The sequence below is a fragment of the Pelophylax lessonae genome, assembly GCF_965119305.1.
Source record: "Pelophylax lessonae genome assembly, chromosome: 1".
Taxonomy (NCBI): Eukaryota; Metazoa; Chordata; class Amphibia; order Anura; family Ranidae; genus Pelophylax; species Pelophylax lessonae.
In genome coordinates, this window is record NC_138768.1 from 255747824 (window position 1) to 255771864 (window position 24041).

Here is a 24041-nt window from a genome sequence, read left to right on the forward strand (position 1 = left end):
TTCCTAAGCTCTGAATTATACTGTATGAGTCATCTACGGTCCAAATCCGTATTAATGGCATATTGAGTGAACCCTATGAACTTTGAAACGGCACTGGAAAGTTAGTGTCCAGTTGTCCACCACATTATCGCAGTACCGCTATAAGTCACTGATTGGTGCCATTACTGGTATAAAATATATAAATAAATACACATTTCATAAATATATCCCATAGTTTATATAAGCTATACCATTCATGTAAACAAACCAATATACGCTTATTGGGATTTTTTTTAGCAAAAACATGTAGCAGATTACATATTGGCCTAAATTTATAAATAAATGTGATTAGAAAAAAAATTATTGGATATGTTTGAGAGCAGAAAGTAAAAAATATACGGTATATATTTTTTCAAATATGTCAGTCTTTTTCTGTTTATGGCGCAAAAAAATAAAAGCACAGTAGTGATCAAATACCACCAAAAGAAAGCTCTATTTGTGGGAAAAAATTACACATTTTTTCGGGGTACAGCATTTTATAATTGCGCAATTGTCAGTTAAAGTAACGCAATGCTGTATGAGTATCTGGTCATAAAAGGGGGTAGATCTTTAGGAGGTCAAGTGGTTAATGAATTCAAACACAATATAATACCCAATTTCTTTGAAAAATATAAGAGATATTGTTAATATGCCGAAAAAAATTGCAGACGACCGTGGAACAGCAACAAACTACAGTACCTGCATAGGTGACATTTTAAAAGCCCTTACAGGCTACCAGCTTAAACTTACACACAAGATCTTCCAAGAGAATTATTGCTCTCAGTCTGATGTTCATGGTAATGCCTCACACATGTGGTGCCATCGCCATTTTGGGCATGAGCACACCCTGGCACCTTAAAAATTTGTATTTATTTTATTTAAATGTATTATTTTTTTTCCATTTTAATCACCTTTATTGCTATCATAAGGAATGCACAACATCCCTTGTGATAGCATGGCCCGGGACAGGTCTTCTTTATTGAGAGATCTGGGGTCTCTGGTTTCCAAAGCAGCTGATCAAACTGAGATCACTTTGATCAGTTGCTTTACAAGCCATTAATAGCTTCTAAATAAACAAATCAAAATCAAAAGTTATGAAAACCTCATTGCTTCCAGTTTATGACATCACAGAGGGGGAGGAATAACATCAGTTTCTTTTAATCTGTGTACAGCAGCCAATTCTGCCAGTCAAATTGGCTCAGGGTTTCCTGGTGGGACGGGAGAGCCCAGGAAAGGTGGTGGCGGGGTGGGGGAACCACCTTCCTCTGCCTGTAGAAGTGATCAAGTGGCTGTATACCCGCTTGGAAACTTTAACAAGATAGGGAATCAGCTATTGAAGAAAACAGTACTGGGATCATGGTTGTAGCTTCAACCATTATCCCAGTATAACCACCTCAATATGCGGCTGTATATATATTCTATATGTACGGTGGTATTACAGTGGTTATGAGAAGCAGGTCTACTGGTACTGAGTTGCCCCCAAGTACACAATCTTAGTACACAATCCTTTCATTCCTGGCCAAATGGCACGGGGACTGAGTAAAGATAACAGAAAAGGGGTACCTGTAGTCTTCAGGCTGATCAGGCAGGACATGTGGTACCACAGAAGAATGTCTGTGTGACAGCCCAAGGTCATGGCAGGCTGTGGAAAGCATCATCCAGTAGGCAGTTCCAAGGTTAGGGCTGGCAGTGGGCAAGTGTATTGCAGAAGACAATTCCAAGGTCTGGACAGGTAGCAGATAAACATAGTCCAGTAAACAGTCTGAGGTCCATAAAGGGGCCAATACAAACAGAGTAGTCAGTAAAGGTTTTGAGGACCCCATCATGCCATCCAGCAGTAGAGAAGTGTCCTGGAAGCGAGCGTTGCCCATTTCCTATATTTTTGTTTATATCCTATGTTTGTGAGTATATTGTATGCTACCCTTCTTTGATTTTAATAAACTTTTAAGTGGTAATGCACAAGGTCGGTGCGCCCTTCTCTTGTTGTTTTCTTGTAGTGCCTTTTGGATACCCTTGGTCCTGAGGGAGGCAGCAAGACCACTTCATTTTTGTCATAAAACTGCCTGGAACATTCACCTTCCCACATACCACTTGAGCGCAGGAGAGATATTGTTTTTTAGTCAGTAATCTGAGCAGGGGTCAGCAACATAGAATTCCACTCAGGTGTATAGATCAGGGATTAGCAATAGTACATGCAGGGAGCCAGAAAGCAGAAACATTATCACAAGCCCGGAGCTGTTGTGTTGCTCAAAAAGAGCGCTGTCCAGGTGGGAGGTGAGAGCTGCTGGTGGCCACACAAGAGTGTAACCTATGCTCCAAGTGGCAGCACATCCAGCTCTCCTAAAAATAAACAAACTAAAACAAAAAAGCATATCAATTATAAATCTGTGTTTATATGTGCAAAAGAAAACAAATTAAACTTACATATTGTCCATTAAAAGGGAAGTCCACTCTAACATTAAACTTTCTACATCTACAGGCATCCATGATCTAAGACTATCCTATTTAGCCCTGTAAAGAAGAAATTAATAAAAATAGCTTTTTTTGAACATGCTCTGATCTGGTCTCCAGCAGCAGAAGCTCTACTAAGGAGTCAGCCAAGAACGGCTGGGAAAAAAATGGGACGTGCCCTCACCCATAGACTTACTATGGGACTTGCATTGTTGGCTGCCTTTTCTGCACCCTCCCTCCACAGCGAAGTCACCACTGACAGCTCAGCATGGGACCGGACTGGATCAGCTTCAGAAAAGGTATGTATAATTATTTCTTCTTTACAGGGTTAGATAGGTCTTAGATCATGGATGCCTGTAGATGTAGAGATTTTAGTGTTAGGGTGGACTTCCCCTTTAAAGCCAGATGTGTGATGGTTGTTGCAAAGCAACTGCTAAAAGCCCTGGTTGGGGATTGCATGGGAAGACATGAGGTGTATTAATCTACAACATATAGGTATAGCAAATTGATGTGTATAACATAACACCACTAGGTATATACAGATAGGTATATTTAGCCTGCAGAGAGAAAGAGAGATTTTAAGGAGCTGTCACTGGCAGCTGTTCCAGTCTACAAATGATCCTTATAAAGAGGATCACACAATAACTAACATACTTATATTCCTTAGGCCTACAGACAATAGAGTGGATGGGATGCTACAAAAAAAGGTGGGCAACATACATTTAAAAATAATATGTTCTCAATTAGCACAACCTAACTCTAATAAATGAATACAAATCAAAATATGACAGTTGCTGCTAACACCACAAAGTGTTTTCACCACCATCGATACAGTTAACTTCAATCCAGAAATAGTGTAGCGCTACTTTAATTCATTATTACATCACTGTGTAACAAAAAAAAGAATAAAGTGCAACAGTGCATTAGTGAAAAAATATGCAATTTATGATACTATCACCGTGCTTAACTAAATCAATAAAGTATACTTAATCTGCAAATAATCAAAAATTAAAGTGCAAAATGTCTGTTCAGGAAATTTTATAGCTATGCAACTCATATCCTTATATTGATTAGTGGTTCCAAATTAATAATATGTACTGCAGTAGGGAATAGACACAAAAGATACACTCAGCATCTTTCTAAAATAACTGTTCTGTTTTATTTGACACAATTGAAGGTTTTTATACACATGATTACATAGGTATCACATTTATATTACAATTGTACTTTCATGGTAACAAGGGGCATAAAGTAGGCAGGCTAATTATGTGTGCAATACATAGGCAAACATACAAAATAGAATACAATTTTATACAGAATATACACATTTCCTTTGCAGTGTCCATAATCTCAATATTCATTATTGAAAATAGTCCATTAGGGGTACTATTCCACCGCAGTGTTGTAAAAAAAAAAAATCCAGAAAGTGCCCATGCTATCCTCCACCTGTGCACACTAGCCGCTTAACCTCACGTTATGACCCCTGTATTACCATTAGGTCATAACCAGCTGTTCCCCCTGGGAATATTACAAGGTCGTTGGGGTGAGCTATCCCTCCATGTCTCCTGTATCCGCTTATCAGCTCTCGGGTGTGCTTAAGGTGTGCTTAAGGGATGATGGTATATGGAAAAAAAACAGAACACACACAATCTAGTGTTCTCTATTTGACATAATTTAATTGATATGTTAAAAAAGTAATACACTCACATAAAAAGCACTTTAGCAGTGTTAGCCATTGTACACATTTATCTGCTATAATTCCGTAGAGCAAGATGGCTATGGGATGATGCCAGATTTGAGGCTCCTCCCCCCCATATGCATTACATCCCAAGGTGTGGACTTCCTCAGTAGGGATGCCCTACTGGGGAAGTTATCAGAGGAACATTATGCTTATATATCAGTGACAGAAGCTGTTCCTAAAACATTAAACATTAAAAATAATTTAGGGTCAAAGATGCACCAGACACAAACAAATGTTGGAACATGAAACAACCCAAACAAAATGGCACTGAATTTGGACAGATTTTTTATTCAGAAAGCAGTAAATAAGGAAGGGTAGCGATGAGCTGAACTGCACTGGGTTCAGTTCAGCAGGTGTTTGGTGAACTTCAAAGAATTTCAGATGCAGAACCTGAACCAAAGGAAATCAATGGTATCCAAATCTATCAAATTAAAACTGACACTTTTCTGGGCTAATAGTCAAGGATGTGTCAAATAAAGAGCAGGGCACTGCCCTGGGGAACATGTACCAATGTCACCATGGCATCTTCAAAGCAAGGCACAGTTTTCATTACATCACTAGCAGGAAACAAGGTCCCACCTAATCACATGAGTGGCCTAACCACATATGAAAGTTAAGTATAAAAAAATAAAGCATGGCATATAGCATGGCAGCCTCCAGGAGGGTAGGGTAGTGTTTGGGGGCAGGGGGCTGAGCCTAAACTTGGGCTTTAATACATTGTACATGGCACCACTATCAGATAAAAAAAAAAAGATTAATAGTGTGGTATTAAGCATACTGCTTAGATCAGGGATCTCCAAACTTTGGACCTCCAATTGTTGCAGAACTACACATCCCATGAGGCGTTGTAAATCTCTGAAATTCACAGACATGACTAGGCATGATGGGAATTGTAGTTCCTGAACAACTGGGGGCCATAATTTGGAGACCCCTGGCGTAGATTCACAAAATATGCATGCTTGTAGGATGCAAATATTCCTAATTGTGCATATTTTGAGTCATTTAAAAAATGTTTAGTTGCATTAACTTGCATTACATTTTTTTTCACACAATGCTATGGATGCAGCTAGAGTTCCTATAGTATATAACAAGCATATTTACAAACTCCGTCAGCATTAAAAATACCATTCTTTTTATCCTTTATTCTTTAAACAATACACTAGGGGAAACAAAGACACATTTTAGTAAACAAATCATTCCATTAAGTTTAATTTCTCAGTAGCATTAGTACAATAAATATTTCCAATAAAGTGTTATAGAAGGGACTCAATGCTGTGTATACACAAGGCTTTATTACGGAAATCATTTTAGTGTAAGAAATATGTTCACATATAATTCAGCTGTAATCTTTAGAACTACATCCTGAGTACCCCATTGATTAAAAATTGTAAACCACTGCCATAAATTGATGTGTAATATCACAGTTTATTACCCAATGCTATTTGTCAGAAGACATTGCAGATGGGGTAGGTATAGTTAGAAATTGGCTTTTAAATTTGGCTTCACCTGAGAACACTGCTGGTGAGTTTCCTTTTGTGGAAATTTTTGATAAGCCATGATTGAAGTAGTAATCCAAAGCTGCAATCAGAAAGCTGTGGAGCTTTTCTGAAATTACTTTGCAGTAAGACAGACCTGCATGTCAGAAGATAATGCAGGCACAGCTCTCCAATCTCATTACTGCTTGACCCATTAGTCCACAACTAAAAATATGCCTTCCATTGTCTTTACAATTTGACATTCTAAATCAGATTTTGTGTTTAATATTTTAGTATAGTTATAAATTTATACAAGAAAGAGCATACAATAAAATGCAAAATACAAGGATTCAAATGGAAAACCAGCAGTATTTGAAATCAGAGGATAACAAAAATTGCAACCTTCATTTTTCCCAAAAAGTGGCACAAGGCCTACACTGCAGACCTTTGCACCTACAAGCGTGGAATGGTAAACTAAACAAAGGTGCGGTAAACAGCTAAAATAATACAGGGATGCATGAATATATATACAGAAATAAAAACAAGCACATACAACTGGAGCTAAGGCCACAAATTTTTAGAATGGTCCAATACTCTTGTACCCAAAAGCAACTTTTCATCACTCAATAACAGCCAAACTCAGAAACAGGAAATCACCATTACTAGCTACAGTTGCAACTAAGAGCTAACCCTTGACCTTTGATTATAAAGCACATGATGTAGCCTCTCAGGTCTTATGTCAGAATCATCCAGGATGTTGTTTCCATATGGGAGGAAAAGGGACCTCCTCGGACACCAATGGTAAATCTTAACCTATGGCATCCTTTGCTTCAAACAAAACAGAATCTGATGAAGTTCTCCAATCTGTACTGTCACTTCAGCAACCGACCAGCATTCAGCAGGGCATGTTCTAAAGAATTCCTAGAATTCAAAAAATCAAGGGTGTTTTGTGTGCAGATTTTGCTGTGCACTGTGGTTTTAAAACATATGTACTGTAAACCCAAAAACAAATACTTTATATTTTGCAACTTAGTTTTCCTTAGATGAAATGGCTGCATTTGTTTTTCTTTTTGTGTAGCTTTTTCCTTTATTTTCACCTGTTGGTGTCAAGTTTGAGTGAAAGACAGTGCTGGACTGGGGCTCAAAGCTGCCTAGCAGCAAGTTACTGTGTGGAGAGTAAAGAAGGAATTGCTTCCAGTGGGTTGCATCTCAATTGTAGGTGGTAAGTGATAAACTCTATTGGGGTTTAGGACTGCTATCCACATTTTAATGAATTTTAAATGATACAAGATGAAAGGCTGTGAGTAAAAATAAAAAGCAAAAGAAGCAACAACTATATATTCATGTAAAAAAAGATAAGTCGTCAGTAATAAATAATAAAAGCAATGTACTGTATGTGTATGCTTAATAATAAGACATGTCCAAACCAGTTGGGCATTATAATGTAAGTAATAAATAATAATGTACATTAATAAATCATCATCAACATGCAGTATGAATATGACAGATAGTAAAACATGTCCAAATCTATTCTTTATCATCAAATTTTAAAGACATGAAGCATACCTAATAAAATATTCATAAAAAGATAAGAGAAATATATTGAAGGGGCTACTCCTATCATAAGCGGTGTCCACCATCTAGATAAATGATCAAAATGTCTAAAAATACCTAAAATTAATGGAAATATACCTGTTTGCGGTGGCCCTAAAAATGAAAGTTTAAGGCTAAAACTAAAATCTCTGAGTCTACGTGCATCCATGATCTAGGACTAACCTATCTATCCCTGTAAAGCAGAAATTGCTATGCATACCTTTTCTGAAGCCACTTTTGTCCAGATCCATGCTGAGCTATCAGTGGTGGCTTTTCTATGTAGGCAGGTGCAGAAGAGGCAGCTGACAATGGAAGCCTTATAGTAAGTCTATGGGTGACGTCACTTCCAAGGCATTTCACAACCATTGTCGGCTGTCTCCTGCACAGAGCTTCAGCCACTGGAGACCAGACTGGAGCGGCTTCAGAAAAGGTATGTATAGCAATTGTTTCTTTATAGGGTTGGATAGGTTCGGCTTAGATCGTGGATGCAAGTATATTTAGAGATTTTGGTTTAGGGTGAACTTTCACTTTGTTCTGGACATTTTATAGATAGGCAACTCTTATCCTCATATTAATTAGTTATTCCAAATAATAACTACTGCAGTAGGGAACAGAAACAAATAGATACACTCCGCATCTTTGAAAAATAACTGTTCTGTTTTATTTGATGCAATTAAAGGCTTTTATACACATGATTACGTAGTAATAACATTGATATTACATTTGTACTTTTATGGTAACAAGAGGCGTAACATAGGCAGGCTAATTCTAATCAGGACTACCAACATGTAATGAAAACATTATTAGTGCCGTGTGCACAATAAGTGCAGTGTGCAATACATAACAAAACAAAATACAATATAATACTGGATGTACAAATTTCCTTTGCAATCTCCCTTCTTTTAATCAATATTTTGATCACTAACCATACCTGCTATCACCTTTCACCTGGAACCTCCACACGCTTAGGTGGAGGTAGTCCCGGCCAAAGAGGCAAACTCCGTTGTGGAGAATAATAGCTGAGAGCAGCTTTTTCATTACAAAATTACTTTTCATTGTAACAAATGATTGATAAAAAATATTTACAGAGTAATTGGCTGTACACTCCTGTGGCCAGAATGGCCTTCTAGCTTAACTGTAGACACGCTGACTTAGATATAGGTAAACACAGACAACTCTACATAAAATGGAAGACGTATAAAAGACAATACGACTTCATCATGACGGAACTACTTTTCAAATCACATTAAATATATATATTTATATTCCTTACAATTAAAGCATTTGAATAAATAGTACCCCAAACTGTGATCCCAAGAGGAAAACAAACCAAACACAGAGATACTTTCATTTAGTCATTTTTGCAGTGTCCGGTGTGGAACCAGGTTAATTTTTCTTCACGTTTTGTGAACTGTACATGAAATAGACACTGTACTGTGTCTCCACACATTTCCTTATATATGAATGTCTCTTAACAATCCACAAGTCCCCTGGCTTTAGTTTATGAGATCCTTCCAAACTTTTAGGATCTGAAATTGGGGAGAAAACACATAAATGAGTTTGTCAAAATCTTAAAAGATCAGCAACATTCTCTGTGAGATCTGAGTGGAGGTCTTCAGCTGCTGAGACAAATATATGCAAGCAAGCAACACACTCCCTAACAAAATCTCATAGGGGGAGAGTCCAATATCCTCTTACGGGACTAATAAAAAAAAATACATGAAGACACTCAGGCCATAGTTTTCTAGTTTCTTACTCTACTTTTTCCACTACATTGTAGATGGTAAGGGTGTAAAATAAAACCTCAAAATGTTTTGTAAGAACTGGGGTTTTTATTTTTTGCAAAAAAAAAATTAAAAAGGCTGAACATTTTAATGAAATAAAAAAAGTTTTTCTTAGTTTCCGTCAGTATATTTTGCAAAGAAGTAATTTTTCTCCTTCACTGATGTGCGCTGATGAGGTGGCACTGATGGGCACTGATGAGGTGGCACTGATTAGGTAGCACTGATGAGGAGGCTTTGATTTGCCACACTGATAGGTGGCACTGATATGCGGCACTGATATGTGGCACTGATAGGCACTGATAGGTGGCACTGATAGGTACTGATAGGCAGCACTAATGGGCACTGGTGGGCGGCACTGTAGGGCAGCACTAATGGGCACTGATGGAGGGCACTTATGGGTGGCACTGATGATCAGGTACTTATTGGCACTGAAAGGCAGCACTGATTGGTGTCACTCATGAGCACTGATTGGTGTCACTGATGGGCAAAGACTGGCATCAGTTGCTGGGAACTGTTGGGGCTGTACTGTAATCAGGGCACTGATGATCAGTGCCCTGATTACCTGTACAGACTTCCCTGTGAGGAGATGCCGCTGATCGGCTCTCCTCGCCTCACACTCTGTCAGTGTGAGGCGAGGAGAGCCAATAAACGGCACTTTCGCATTTACATGTGACCGGCTGTGCTTGGACAAAGCCAGTAACATGGGTAAAGAGCCATGTCATCAGCTCTTTACGATTTATGCAATCACCTCGTTGCACGCCCCCACGGGAGTGCGACAGCCGATATACTGGGGCAACGTCATATGACGTCACCCCAGAACAGGAGAAGATGGGAGGTAGTTAAGTAAAATTGGTCAGTAATTATGTCTATAAATTAGAGATTAGGTGAATTGGTCTATGAGAATGACCTGTATTTAATGGAGAATGCTTAAACTTTGAGAGGGTTATATTCTGTAGAAAAATTCAGAGAGAATACTGAGTTTGAAAGCTTATTATACCTAGGAATGGACAGATAAATGGTGCCCAAAGGGTTAATAGGTGGGCTAGTAGGATATGACACTAGGAGATACAAAGGAGACGTGATGGACATGGAATTGGTATTATAATAAAAATAGTGTATCTGTTTGTATAGACAGAGAGGGGGATTATAATTATTGGAGGTTTGGGGGGCTTGTATGATTACTGGAGGTGTTTGTATGAATACTTCTAGCCTGATATCCCTCTCCAGTATTCATACAAGCCCCCCAAACCTCTAATAACTATAACTGGACGCAAACACCCTAATCTTTTCATGGCAGGCCCTGGGAGACATGGGCAGTTGTATTGCGGTGGGGGATCCATAAAGGTGGGGACCCTGTTGTCCGCTGGGTGTATTTTGGGCCTTTATTGCAGAGGACTGGTGATGATATTGGCTATGGATGGATGTGCGGTGATGTGTGCATGTGCAATGGATTTGCTGCGATTATGTTGGCGGGCCCTCTTCTGGCTCGCCCCTGTCGGGCGGATGACACGGTCAGGACATAACTGACTGGGCAGGTCTTCTGTGGTCCGCTGCCTCAGAAAGGGTGAAGCGACCATTGCACGGCTGAAGGGGCATGTCTCTTTAGGGCTTGCTGCGACTATTGTGGTTGAATGTCCCCCAGCCCAATGTCGCCGCTAAATGACATCATCGGCTGACAGAAGTCGTAGATCTGGCATCCTTTGTGGATTTGGCACCATTGTGCCCATTTTTAGCTGACTAGTGATTTGATGTGTGACAGCCAGCGGTGAACACAAAATATTTGGCACCCAGGAGGCATGAAATTAAATCTTCTCACTTTGAAGGCGGGCTATATATAGGTGATGTCTTGTACGGGGTTGTAACTGGATTGTCTGTTTGCATTTTTAAGGGACTCTTGATGGGATGTAACCAGCATTGTCTCCTGGTAAGTGTGCCCATGGATGGATAAAGCAAGGGCCCCTGTCCTTATTAAGACTGCAGGAAGTGGGATTTGGAGATCTTAGAACTGGCAGCATGTTAGCTCCAAAAACATAGGCTATCTATATATCACTCACTCTACTAGTACTAGATAATTTTCCATTTTTTTTTCTTTTGGTAGAGTTTAATCAGCTTTAAGATATTGATCACAATGATGTGTACTTGGGAATGTTTATTATGATCTTATTCCTAGATGACCTGTTATGGAGAGGATTGATTTTTGCTGGGCATCCCCTAATTTTCTGTCTCCTGACCCTGGCACTCTGAAGGCAAAGTGTAAGTTGCACATATATATATATATATATATATATATATATATATATATATATATATGCGTATACTGTACATAGAATGATAATGTTATGTCATTTTTCTATTACTAATTGTTGTAAGGAGTATTTTGTATTGATTATGTATGTTGTTTTTCTAGTGAAATTACTCACCCCGCTATCCAAGAGTATTGGGCCCTGAGGAAGCAGACAAAGCGAAACGTGTCAACCTCTAATCTCTTGGCTAATTTCCTTCTTTCGGGGTTATAATTATGAATGAGTAGTATAAACATATCATGTTAGTTTTACACTGAGCATGGGGCCTATAGAATGCAATATTGTAATACTATCTTATTTTTATTTCAATAATTTTGCATAATGATTTGCATAAAAAATGTTTTAGCTATTGGATTGTTTGTCCCATCTGTACCAATAAAGTCCTACTTTAAAGTTTTGGTGTTTGCTATCAGAAAATATATAAATGTGGTATGATTGTAAGTACCCAGATTTTTTTAGTTAGTCGAAACAATGTGTAATGTGTAAAGCATGTGTAATGTGACACTCTCTATGATTTGAAATATTAAACAATTGACAATCAAGTCCAAACATTAAGTGACGACTCTAATTCAGGCCTATCAACGAACTAGTATTTCTTCTGCCAAAGGAAGGGGATTTGTCTTCTAAACCAGCAAATAGATTCAAAGGGAGGTTTATGTTGCTGCCTTTCCCTCTGAAGATACACACATAAATTGTCTTCTGTGCCTTCTTAAAGACACTATATACGTTTTACAGTAAGGTAATATTTGCATTATGTATTCATGTTCTATTTTTTTCTTCTGTTGTAGGTATTAAACCCCCCTAATACTTACCTGAGCCTGTCATTATCCAGCAATGTTGCAGGAGTTTCTCAGCTGCCTGGGACTCCCATCCTCATTGGCTGAGACAGCAGTGCGGCACGTTTGGCTCCTGCTGCTGTCAATCAAAGTCAGTCAGCCAATCACGAGAGAGAGGGGGACGGGCACCACATAAAGAGAAAAAGGAAAACGTATACACAAAGTATAACAATAAACACCAGGCAGAGAAATCATTTAATAAAAAGCCAATAATCAATACAGGAAAAAAGGGGGAGGGGTGATAAACTAAAAGGCTATCATTCTTTACAAAAAAACATAATGAGGAGGGACAAATAATGACAACAATGTACACTCATACAAAGCTCACCATAATATAGAATGTCAAGATAAATAAATTAAAGGAGATTATCCTCAGAAGGGAAGATGGACACAAGACTCGATGTTACTCATAAAAATGGCTCACTCACAACTGAGTCCTGAGGGGATATGTGTCTGCAGCTAGAAGATCCAATACACTTCCCTCCTGCACAGAGCAGTATTTAATCAGAGATTTAGAAGATTTAGCAGGTGAAAGTGATATCGATAGTGCCCACTGGGAGGATCATGGAGCAACCCGCTCTGTCACTTTCCGGGTTTTGCCTGATTTCGAGCCAATAAATTCATGGACAAATTTCAAACTCTGGTTGAACGTGATCTTACTTCTTTGGCTGTACAGCTCCCACACACAACGTGATAATCTGACTCAGAATGAAAGGGCAGCCCTGAGGGAACTTGAAAGGGACACAGCTATCACTATCCGAAATTCTGACAAGGGCAGTCTAGTGGTAGTCATGAACATGGAAACATATAGACAAAAAGCCCTACTTAAGCTTACGGATACTGATACACACATTATGTTAAAGGGTGACCGCACCAAGAAATATAAAACTATCATGGCCACATTGGTTAGAAAAGGGGTTCATTTGGGTATCTTCTCCATTAAGGAAACTGAAATTTTATTTCCAGAACACCCTATTTACTCACATTTCATCATTTACCAAAAAACCAACAAGTGCTTTAGCCCCCTACAGGATAGACCCATTATTGCAGGTATTGGCTCCTTCAATGAGAGGTTGAGCCAGTGGTTGGATCAACAGCTCCAGCCTTTAGTCATCCAACTCCCAGGATGCCTTAGAGACACAAATTATCTGTTGAATAATTTGAATCATATACCCTGGAATGATGGCCATGCATGGGTCATCTGTGATGTGGTGAGCTTTTATTCGTGCATACTTAACCATCTGGGAATCAGAGCTGTGTCTTTTTACCTATAATATTACACTAAACTCTCTATTAATTGTTGTCTGTACATATTTGAAGTTGAGTATTTGCTACCTCACAATTTTTTCATTTTTGACAGCTGCTTCTACCTCAAAAGGTGTGGGGCAGCAATGGAGGCAACGTTTTCACCCTTACTCGCTAACTTATATATGGATTGGTGGGAGTGCACCCAAATCTTTGGAGGGGATAATCCATTTAGGCCACATATCATCTCTTACCTATGCTATATACTATAGAATTGTCAGGGTCCGGACTAGCGGCAGGTGACTGCACTGGAGGTGGATCCTCTGTGTCAGTGAGGGATTGGCGTGGACCGTACCAGGGTACCGGTTCTAAGTTACTACCGGTTTTCACCAGAGCCCGCCACAAGGCGGGATGGACTTGCTGCGGCGGTAGCAACCAGGTCGTATCCTCCGGTAATGGCTCAACCTCAAAGACAGCTGATTCAGGCGCGGTACAGAAGGACAAGGCAAAGGCAAGGTCAGACGGAGCAAAAGGTCAAGGCAGGCGGCAAGGTTCGTAGTCAGGGGCAACAGCAGGAGGTCAGATACACAGGCAGGGAAAAATACACCAAATACTTTCTCAAGGCACAAAAGGCAACAAGATCCGGCAAGGACAGGAAGGGGAAGTGGGTTTTTATATGGTTTGGTACTGATTGGACCAGGCACCAATTAGTGGTGCACTGGCCCTTTAAATTTCAATGCAGCGGCGCGCGGCCCCGCCCCCTAGGGCACGCGCGCACACCGGGAGGAGGAAGGAACCCGGCGTGTACCGAGCGGCCGAGATGACAGGACCCGGCGGGTAAGTAGTGCAGATGCGGGGGAACAGCGCTCACGGTCGGGGACGATGACCGGAGCGCTGCAGCCCGCGGGACGCCTCGAGTGCTCCGGGGAAGCCACGGGACCCGGAGCACTCGGCGGCGTGAAAAGAATACCTTATCTTTGCGGTCGGTGAATAGTTTGAGATGTTGGGTTTATTTTAAACTTTTTTAAATAACAAAAACTTTAATTCATGGTTCACCAGCTACATGGATAAAAAAGAGGTATCCTTTTTGGATGTGCACCTTCATGATGAGGATACTATGATTGTAACAGACCTTTTTAGAAAACCTCTCTCTGGTAAATTATTGCTGGTTGCACAATCTGGACACCCGAAGCTTCCTATTACGGGTTTTCCTGTTGGGTAATTTTTAAGGGCGCAACAGATTTGAAGCAGTGATTGTTTATTTGAGAGAGAGACATCCAACCTGTATTGGAGATTTCTGGCTAGAGGTTATCTGAGGTGGATATTTGACAGAGCCTATTCCATTGCCAAAGCCTGGAATAGAAGTGATCTGTTGGGAGGTGGCCACAATTGTAGCAATAACAGAAATGTATGTAAATGTTGTTTAACCCTTTCCTCCCCTTCAGCTTAGAATTTAACCCAATCAAAGGTATTATTAATAGATATTTGCGTAATTTGTTTGGTGGTTCGGTTTGTGCGGAACTTTTAGAAGACGGTGTTAATATTGTACTATGCCAGGCTCCTACTCAAGGCAACTATCTTTCTCCCAGTCTTTTGACCCCAGGATGACACAGTCTACAACTTGGTTACAGTTAAGGGCAAGTGCTGTTGTGGTAGCTCCAAATGCTCCTGTTGCCCTTCTATCCCTGGGGGTATCATATACACTCCACAACTAGGGATACATCATTTAGGATAAATTCCTTTTTCAACTGTAATACTCCTTAAGTAATTTATTTAATCACTTGCAGACTGTGATAAACAATATGTAGGAAGAGTGATAAGGAACCTTAGAGACTACTTTCAGGAACATCTTTACAGTATCAAAAAGCACCACTCTACAAATGTGGCAAGGCATTTCAACAAGTATCATGCTGGGGACTTGTCAGCGGTCTCAGTGCAAGTGGTAGAGAAAGTACACTTTCTCAAAATGTATGGAGATATTTTTCGTCTTCTGTGCAGGATGGAAGTTTCTTGGATCTTCCAGCTACAGATCCCCTTAGGACTCAATTTTAAATAGGATGTCACTAATTTTTTGAGTGACATCGGGTCTCTTCTTCATCTTGCCTCTTGCACCGAGGACAATCTCCTTTTATTTACTTATCTTTACACTCAATATTATGGTGATCTTTGTATAAGCGTACATGGTTGACAATATTTGTCCCTCCTCTTTTTGGTTTTTGTATAGAACGAGAGCCATTTAGGTTGTCTCCCCTCCCCCTTTTTTCCTGTATTAATTTTTGGCTTTTAATGCATTGATGTCTCTGCCTGGTGTTTATTGTTATACTTCGTGTATATGTTTTCTTTTTTATCTTTATGTGGTACAACATTTTGTAACTTTTTTTATGGTTTTTAATCAAAGGATGTTGTTTCATGCTTGTCAGGCGGGGACCAATTGTGTTGAAATTGGCTGTAAATGGGTGTGTTTTCATCTATTTCAACTGACCACACAGTTTGGCGTTTGATGCCTGGTTATGACTAAGCACAAGATGTGTGAAACATATTAGATTTCCATTCATTCCTGTGACTGTGTCTGTCTACATTACAATAAATACATTTTTATTGGTATTCTGTTGCTTGTGCAACTGCCTATTTCAAATTTTCATGTTACACATGCATTGTTGTTTGTTTGCCTTTAAACAATGTTGTCCCTTTCTCCCTCCGCAGCTAGGAGATGCTCTGTATAGCTAGTCCTGTCCTCTTTTCAGTCTTTAGTTTCTGTTGCTAGAGCTAGACATTCTATGATTTTTTTGACTGCTCTCCAATCAAAGCATTGAAAGTGCGATCTCTACAACTGATCAAATTGTAGCAAGATAGCTATACCTTACAGTCTCAGTAGAATTAGCAGACAGGGACTTGATCCAAATTACATCTTGCAGATCATAGAATGCTTTAATTCAAAAACTTCTGCAGATCTTTACAGATGAACAGTAGATAGGTCAAAAAAGCAAAGTATATCTAGCTACAGCAATTACTGTACATTGTATATGTGCTCAGAACAGAAGAAACTAAAGACACATGGAAAAGAGGGTGGCGCTAGCTATACAGAGCACTTCCTAGCTATGGAGGGAGGAGGGGGCAAAATTAATTAAAGGGAGAAAAATGTACCATGATAGAAGTTGATGGCTTTAGCAAGAGTGATATAATACATTTTAGGATGACTTTCCCCTTCCCTGAGCTTGAAGCTTCACATTATCTTAGGCAAAATATAATACCAGTCTGTTGAAAAAAGGAGAGACACTAAAAAATAATTTAAATAAAATAAATAATGGTTTAAAAATTAGTTGGTCAGTGATTTCAAGAATATCATAAACTATTCCCTCCTATTATAAACTTTAGGTGATGTGTGCAGCTTCACAATGTACAAATGACTGACACTGACCATAGTGTGGTACTGTGCCAAAGTATGTTACTAAAGACAAACAAAATAAGCTGTAGACTTGCAGTGATAAAAAAAAAAAAAACAATTAAAAAGCAAATCATAGAACCTTTAAAATAATACAATTCTCAACAACACCTTCAAGTCTTCATGTATTATTCGAAGGTCACAGGTTGAATCACCCAATGGTGTTTTATATCTCTCAGAATATCTAGCATGAGTGCTCAGATGCCAGAGGCCAGTATCCTGTTGAATTTTTGTTATATTTTATATTACATGACATTTAGCACCCGGAGAAAAATGGAGATTGTGGGGAGGGCTATAAAACCCTCCAGGATCTTTAAGGCTCCATTCACACTTGATGTTTCTCGAATGCATGACAAAGAGCACAGAAATCACATTTTGCTCTGCATTTTGGAAATGTGCTGTAAATGTGTATCGTGCTTGTGTTGCCATTATTGCTAATGACACCTCAAGCGCCATAGCAGGCACACATTTGCAGTACATTTCGTCACACGGTAAATGTGCTACAAACGCACCAGTAAGAAAACATGCTGCGCTCTGTTTCAGAAAAGGTTTTGGAGCTTCTTTAGGGTGTGAGTAGAGCAGTCCATTCAAGTGAATTGGCTACCTTATTCACGACAAGCAAAAACTCTCCAAAATGCACAAAAGAAACACGAGTAGGAACGCGAGTTCCTGCTATGCATAGGTGTAAACTAAGAGTTGTAAAGAATGGGTGGTTCAGTCTATCAGTATCTACACAACTTTTTTTTCTAGACAAGCCCTTCAAGAGAAGAAAATATATGTTATCATCAGTCTTAAACTAACTATCAGAATAGAGGTACTCACCGAGGCCGAGATGCCGAGAGCGGTTCGCTGTTGCGACTAAGCGCACTCCGCCCCTCTGGAGGTGATACAGAGGGTGGATGGCACAAAGAGGCACAAGCTACCAGCAGGCAGGGTAGAGCTTGCGTGGAGGTCCTGTAGAGCTGGAGCAGAGACTGATCAGGATCCAGCAGTAAAAGTCCGGAGCAGGCTGAGGGTCAAACACAGGTAAGCAGACAATCCAGGTCACAGGCTGAGGGTCAAGGCACTGGAGATAGGAGACAAGACTTGGTCACAAGCAGAGGGTCAAGGCACAGGAGACTGAAGGTAAATCCGGGTCGCAGGCAGAGGGTCAAACACAGGTAAGCAAAAGCAAAGTCCGTAAAACAAGCCAAGGTCGGGTCCAGGAGAAGAGCAGAGCAGGTCAGGGTCAATCCGGGTCACAGCAGGTAAACGATCACACAAGAAACAGGAACTCAGGTACAGGAAGCTGAAAGACAAACCAGCAATTCCTCTGAGCACTTGCTCAGCTTTTATAGGCAGCCAGGAAGTCATGTGGAAGTCATGTGGTGCTTGTCATGTGATGACCAGTCTGCAGCTGAAGGTTTCTCTGACACTAACATTTTCCTATTTATCAAAAGATTTTGTATAGACTTGAAAGAGATAAATTGCTTTCCAATACCTAGTACAAATAGGAGACAATAAGGCCAAGTTGATATGCAATAGGAAGATTGACCCTTTTGATGAATATTGTAAAATGTTTTACTTAATCGGAGTAACTAAAAGTAACACAGTAATGCTATGCATTTTGAACAGTGTTAGTCCTTTTTCAAGGAATACACAAAAATTTACTTGGACATACATTCTCATAGTAAAAAATGCCTTGGGTGGCATATGAACATGTAACATCAAAAGCACATGTCTAGCAAAGCTACGGCTGGAAAAAATGGGTGAAAACTGAGTAGGTAATATTTACCATACAAATAGGGAATAAATTCCTTAAACATACAGTGGGCAACACCCACAACTGCTTGGCTGATATCCACAACAAGCATCTAAAGTTAAGCCTCTTCAAAAACAGGTTACTGAAATTCAAGATGCCTTCTTCCTCAAGGATACATGTTTTGACTAATTCGAGGCAGAGTGGACATGCAGATTAACTTTTGATTAACTTTTGACCCTTATGTTCCAATTTTGCAAGTCAAATTTATTGGGAGCAACTTGAATTCCTCAAACGTTGAATGATGTGTATGACACCTCACCTCATATGACACCTCATATATACAGTATATCTCAACTTTTCTAAACTAAAGGAGGATATTTCATAAATATAAAGAACATTTAATGCCACAAAGCTTTAGCACTGTTGTGATGAATGTAGGTCCCACACCATAACACGCATAAAAGGAAATGTGGGAACTGGTGTGCTACAGAAAGAGCAGAAAACATCTGCACACCAATTTTGAGAAACTCATTCCTCCTTTAATCACACCATGATTTTAAAAGTAATCCTTTTTCTATACTGTTGTGCTGGCATTTTTAAATCTTGGAATAAACCACTTGCTGGGCACCCAGCTTTGTGTATAGGATGGCTTACAGACCTACCAATAGAATCTCACTCAATCCAATACATTTTTTTTATTTTAAGAAGATATTGACAAAAGGTTACAAAAAAGCATACATGGTTACCTGATGAAGTGCAATGCTGGCTCCTTGTAAGCTGAATGAGACCCCTGTAAGTTACTGAAATGGGTATAGATTAGAACATCTGGGTGTGCTCCACTGAAGTTTTAAAGTTGTGTTCTTAGCCAGGTACTAGTGAAAAAGAATTATAGCTCCAAAAGGTCTTAGCTGTCTTGTGTATTCTTTTGCTAGAGTTCAAGTGTTTGATTCTGCAAGGATTACTTGTATGTAGTAGGTCTATTTCTGTAATGTGTGATAGAAGTTAACCCAAGGGTCTCAAGTATGCTGTATTCATGTGAAACGTGTCTATCTATCTATCCTTTTGTATCCTGTTGATGCTCGACAAGAATAAAGGATCTTACTTCGTTCAAGTTTTGTGGTGGAGTACGGCCAATTTCTCCTATATATCTGTATACTACGCTGGTGAGCCGGGGCCGGCACCCATGCTGAACTGCTGATTGATTATTCATCTGAGCAGTGTACAAATTGTTTGGTTATTTGTAACTCAAGGGTCTGCAGTAAAGCTGTAAACACCAGTTAAATCTGTTGGCACATCCTCATGTGGTTGAATCTAACTATTCTACTTGAGTTTCGAGAATAATCCAACCAATTTAATCATTACTAACAACAGTAGTATAAGACAGGGTTTATTGAGCAGTGGCTTTAGTGAAGAGATTTCACAAAATACTAATCTATTCATTAGTATTTCCCTATTAAAAAAAAAAAAAAAAAAGATATAAACTTTGTGTTGTGTACGCATCAAGCGATAGACACAAATATACATAGTATAGGCCATCTCCTTGTGTACAGGCATCTCATATTTACCTACAAGAGCTGTCCATCGATGACCAACCTTAAAAAATCCAATGTGCTTTCCAAAGCGATCATGTGTGAATATAGACAGATGCTGACTACTGGCCTTATTCTGCTATACAAAGAGCAATAATAATGTTCAAAGTGTAGTGACCCAAAGAAAACAGTCAGATACCAGATCAGTGAAGGGTGAATTCTGAGAAGTTGCTATGGGTTGCTGCACTTTGCACAAAGCCTGTGTATATCCCCAGAGATACTGAAGAAAAAATCAGAAAATACAAAATATCTTATCAATGTTGGCTATGCAGCTATTTGTACTTTGGTGAGTGTTGCTGTGGATAGCTCATTCTTTTTTTTTTTTACATTTGTATTTCTCACATGTTTTTTTCAAAGAGGACAAAGATGTGTTACTATGGCATTAACTTATCAGGTCTGAAAATGTTCACTTAATTGGTAGAAATAAATAAAGGAGTTTCTTGGACCAGAAATGATGTCAACTCTGAAAATCAACTGCAGAGCTCTGGGAAAAGAGTGCACCGCTGTAATGGAATATCACACGGGTGAAATGACAGCCAGAAGCTGCTTTGGCTTGTAAATGAGTTGTGAGGGAATGGAAGCAGAGAGGGTACTGGGCTGGAACAGGACACTGACAGACACGTGAGAGTGTGATGAAGAGTGGGGAGAAGTGGGCTCAACCTGTCAAGTGCCAAAAATTGTGTGATATTGGAATTATGTTGTGATGAACAAACCTGTAACCCTATGCAACATTTGGAACTTTTTTTTATTCCCTTACTCACTGCATTCCGTGAAAGCAATTATATGTAAATATTAAATAACGTCGACTGCACAGTCACCTCAGTGGGCTGCCTGTGAAATGAAATGAAGCCCTCAAGCCTACAAACTAAACAACTCTGATTTATTTCATTTGTTCTAGGCTTGTTCCTTTTACAGTTCTGGAAACCATCCCACATTAAGCTCAGGAAGGTGAGGGTTACACAAGGTAGAGAAATGGAATAGGAATGAGCTGGGTTCCAGAAACAAAGGCATACATAAAACCATGCTTACAATTCTCCCACTGTGACTACATCTAGTTGTCGGTATATTTATTCCATCAGCATGTACTGCTCTCCACAGGAGAGGAAGTGTATCTTGGAAATTGAAAAGATACAACACAATACAAGCAAATGAATATTATCTATGATGCATATATTCAGTGTGGATGGAGCCGAGGGGAAATTTAATAAGAGCCTTTAGAGTCTTGTGGGATTTAGGAAAATAAACCAAACCCATTTGTTTGACGCAGCAAGTCTGTACAGCCAAAGCATTGTAGCTGAGACAGGGAGTGCATAGCACAATAACATCATTTGAATGCATTGTGTCTGCCATACAGAATAGTGAATCAGAATAATAAGGAGAAGGAGTAATGGAACGGATTAAAATGATGGCAGCTCTTCTTGCAATGATTAACACTACTGGTGCTGTGACATGCATAACTAAACTAAACATAAGTTAAATAACAAATAAAAATAAAGAAAGAAGAAGAGGATATCACATACTGAGAAATTATAAAGTAAACCATGGGATTTTTCTTTTGCAAATAATGCACATGTAGTTTATTCAGGTGCATTAGTCTAACAAATTCCTATCATTTTATTTGTGTGGATGTGGTATAGCTAACATTGGCCAACGTAGGAAAATTCAAATGGCACCATTACAATGTGACAGGGAAAAGGTTTTGACGTCTAAACCAATATGTATATCCTCCTCTCTCATTCAAACCCCATACACACTAAACATGGGGTCTGCACATACATTTATGCTTGTTAAGATGCTTCATAGCTTCACAGGGAATCAAGTTGCATTTGTCAGGAGACAGGAATTCATTTAAGTGCATGAGCTCAAGGGTGTCATAATTACAAACTCAAAGTGACAATAAACTCAAATCATTTTTTACAATTGTTCTAAAATATTAGGTATTCCATGCCTCTGTTTTTTTTTTTTTTTGCTTAAAGTCTCTTACTCAGGCTTCTTTTTTGTCCTGTGCATGCTCCCTACTGATGCATCTCACCAATACTAGTGTAGAAAAATCCTTGCCATTATTTCTGATCACATAATTCACTCAATGTGCACTATAATTCCTGTAGAGCTGAAATTGTCTGCATGTAGATATGTACTCCATCTTGGGGGTGAGTAGAAAATGGTGGCTACATTCATATACGCAAGGGGGGTAAAGAGAATGAACAAAGCCACCCTAGAACATGAAATACGAAAATAGGAGAAAAAAGCTTGCATTTGGGACATTAAACAAAAGAAGAGAGAGCTAGAAGGTATATTCTACTTACTGTATATTTATACATATTGCATTTATTTTAAAAATGTGAGCTTGGCGTTACTTTAAGTTTATATCAATATGTAATATAAAATTATTCCTGCGCTGTCTACAAAAAGGCAGCTTACATAAAAACAAGTGTACCCAAGCAGCATAAAACATATAAAATTAAAGCAAATGTAGAGCACTAAATAAAAAACATAAATAATGTCCAGACAACTTAGTATCCAAAATGTAGATCATAAAGAGTTGTAGCTGTCATTTAAAGGTGCAGTGTGAAACTATATGCTGATTTTTGTGTACACTAGAGTGAAGTCTGCTGCTACTGCTGTTCCTGTGCTCCTGTCGTTGCCCTCCCATTGGGCTGTTTACTGCCACTCCTGGCTGTTTATATACAGCTAGAGCCTAGACGCGGATGGCCATTGAGTTCCCCATATGATGTTCGTGGAAGTGACGTGCCACACTTGTATCATGATGTTTGACGGTGTCATATACATGGTCTCTCAGGCGGTTGCATAACCGCCTGGTTGTTCTCCCAACGTATTGGACATTACATATAGCACAAGTGATGAGGTATATCACATTTTTTGTATTACAATTAATGAAAGATTTTACACCATACTCTCTTCCACTGGTGCTAGATCTAAATTTTTCCCCCTCAATAATTCTCAAACAACATGGACAATTATTTGCACCACATTTGAAGTTGCCTCTGAAGCTTAACTAATGTGTGTTACGGGGTCTCTTTGATGAAAGTAACTAGGGGATAAAGACTGTCCCAAAGTAGGAGCTTGTTGTGACACCACTTTAATCCCATTTTTAAGAACTTTGGTGTAGACCTCATCGTGATATAGCACTGGAATGTACTTTTCTACAATTTTCCTCACCTTGTAAAATTCCATGCTATACTGTAATCTGTGGAAGATACTGGTGCACTACAATTGCATGTCCTTTTTCTCTTACCTCTCAAGAGGTTCTCCCTGAGTGTGGCCCCAGCAATTTCCAAATCAGCAGTAGAATAGTCATGCTGAGTGAAGCGCTGACACATTTGTTCAGAATCATACTGATAATCCACTTCCTTTAGAGCAAATGCGTGAATCATTAGCATCTGACCCACTGGAATACCGCTGATGGTATGTCTGGGGTGCCCAGAGTAAGCTCTGAGAATGGTGTTACCTGATTTTCTGTATAGATTGGTTCTCACTTTGTCCCCACTATGTGATAATGCCACATCCAAAAATGGTATAGAGTGATCGTTTTATTGTCCTGTGAATCTTAGGTTTAATTCATTGCTATTAAGATATTCTATTAATTTTCCCAACACAAACCCAGCTCCATCAAGGACAAAAATCAGATCATCTATGTAGAGATAGAACAATTTAATGCTGGACCTGAATGGGTTACCCTTGCCATAGATGTGAGCCCTCTCCCCAACCCATGTATAAGTTGGCAAGAGAGGGCAAAAATCTAGCGCCCATAGATGCACCACACCATTGGCAATAATAAACACCATCAAAAGAAAAGAAATTG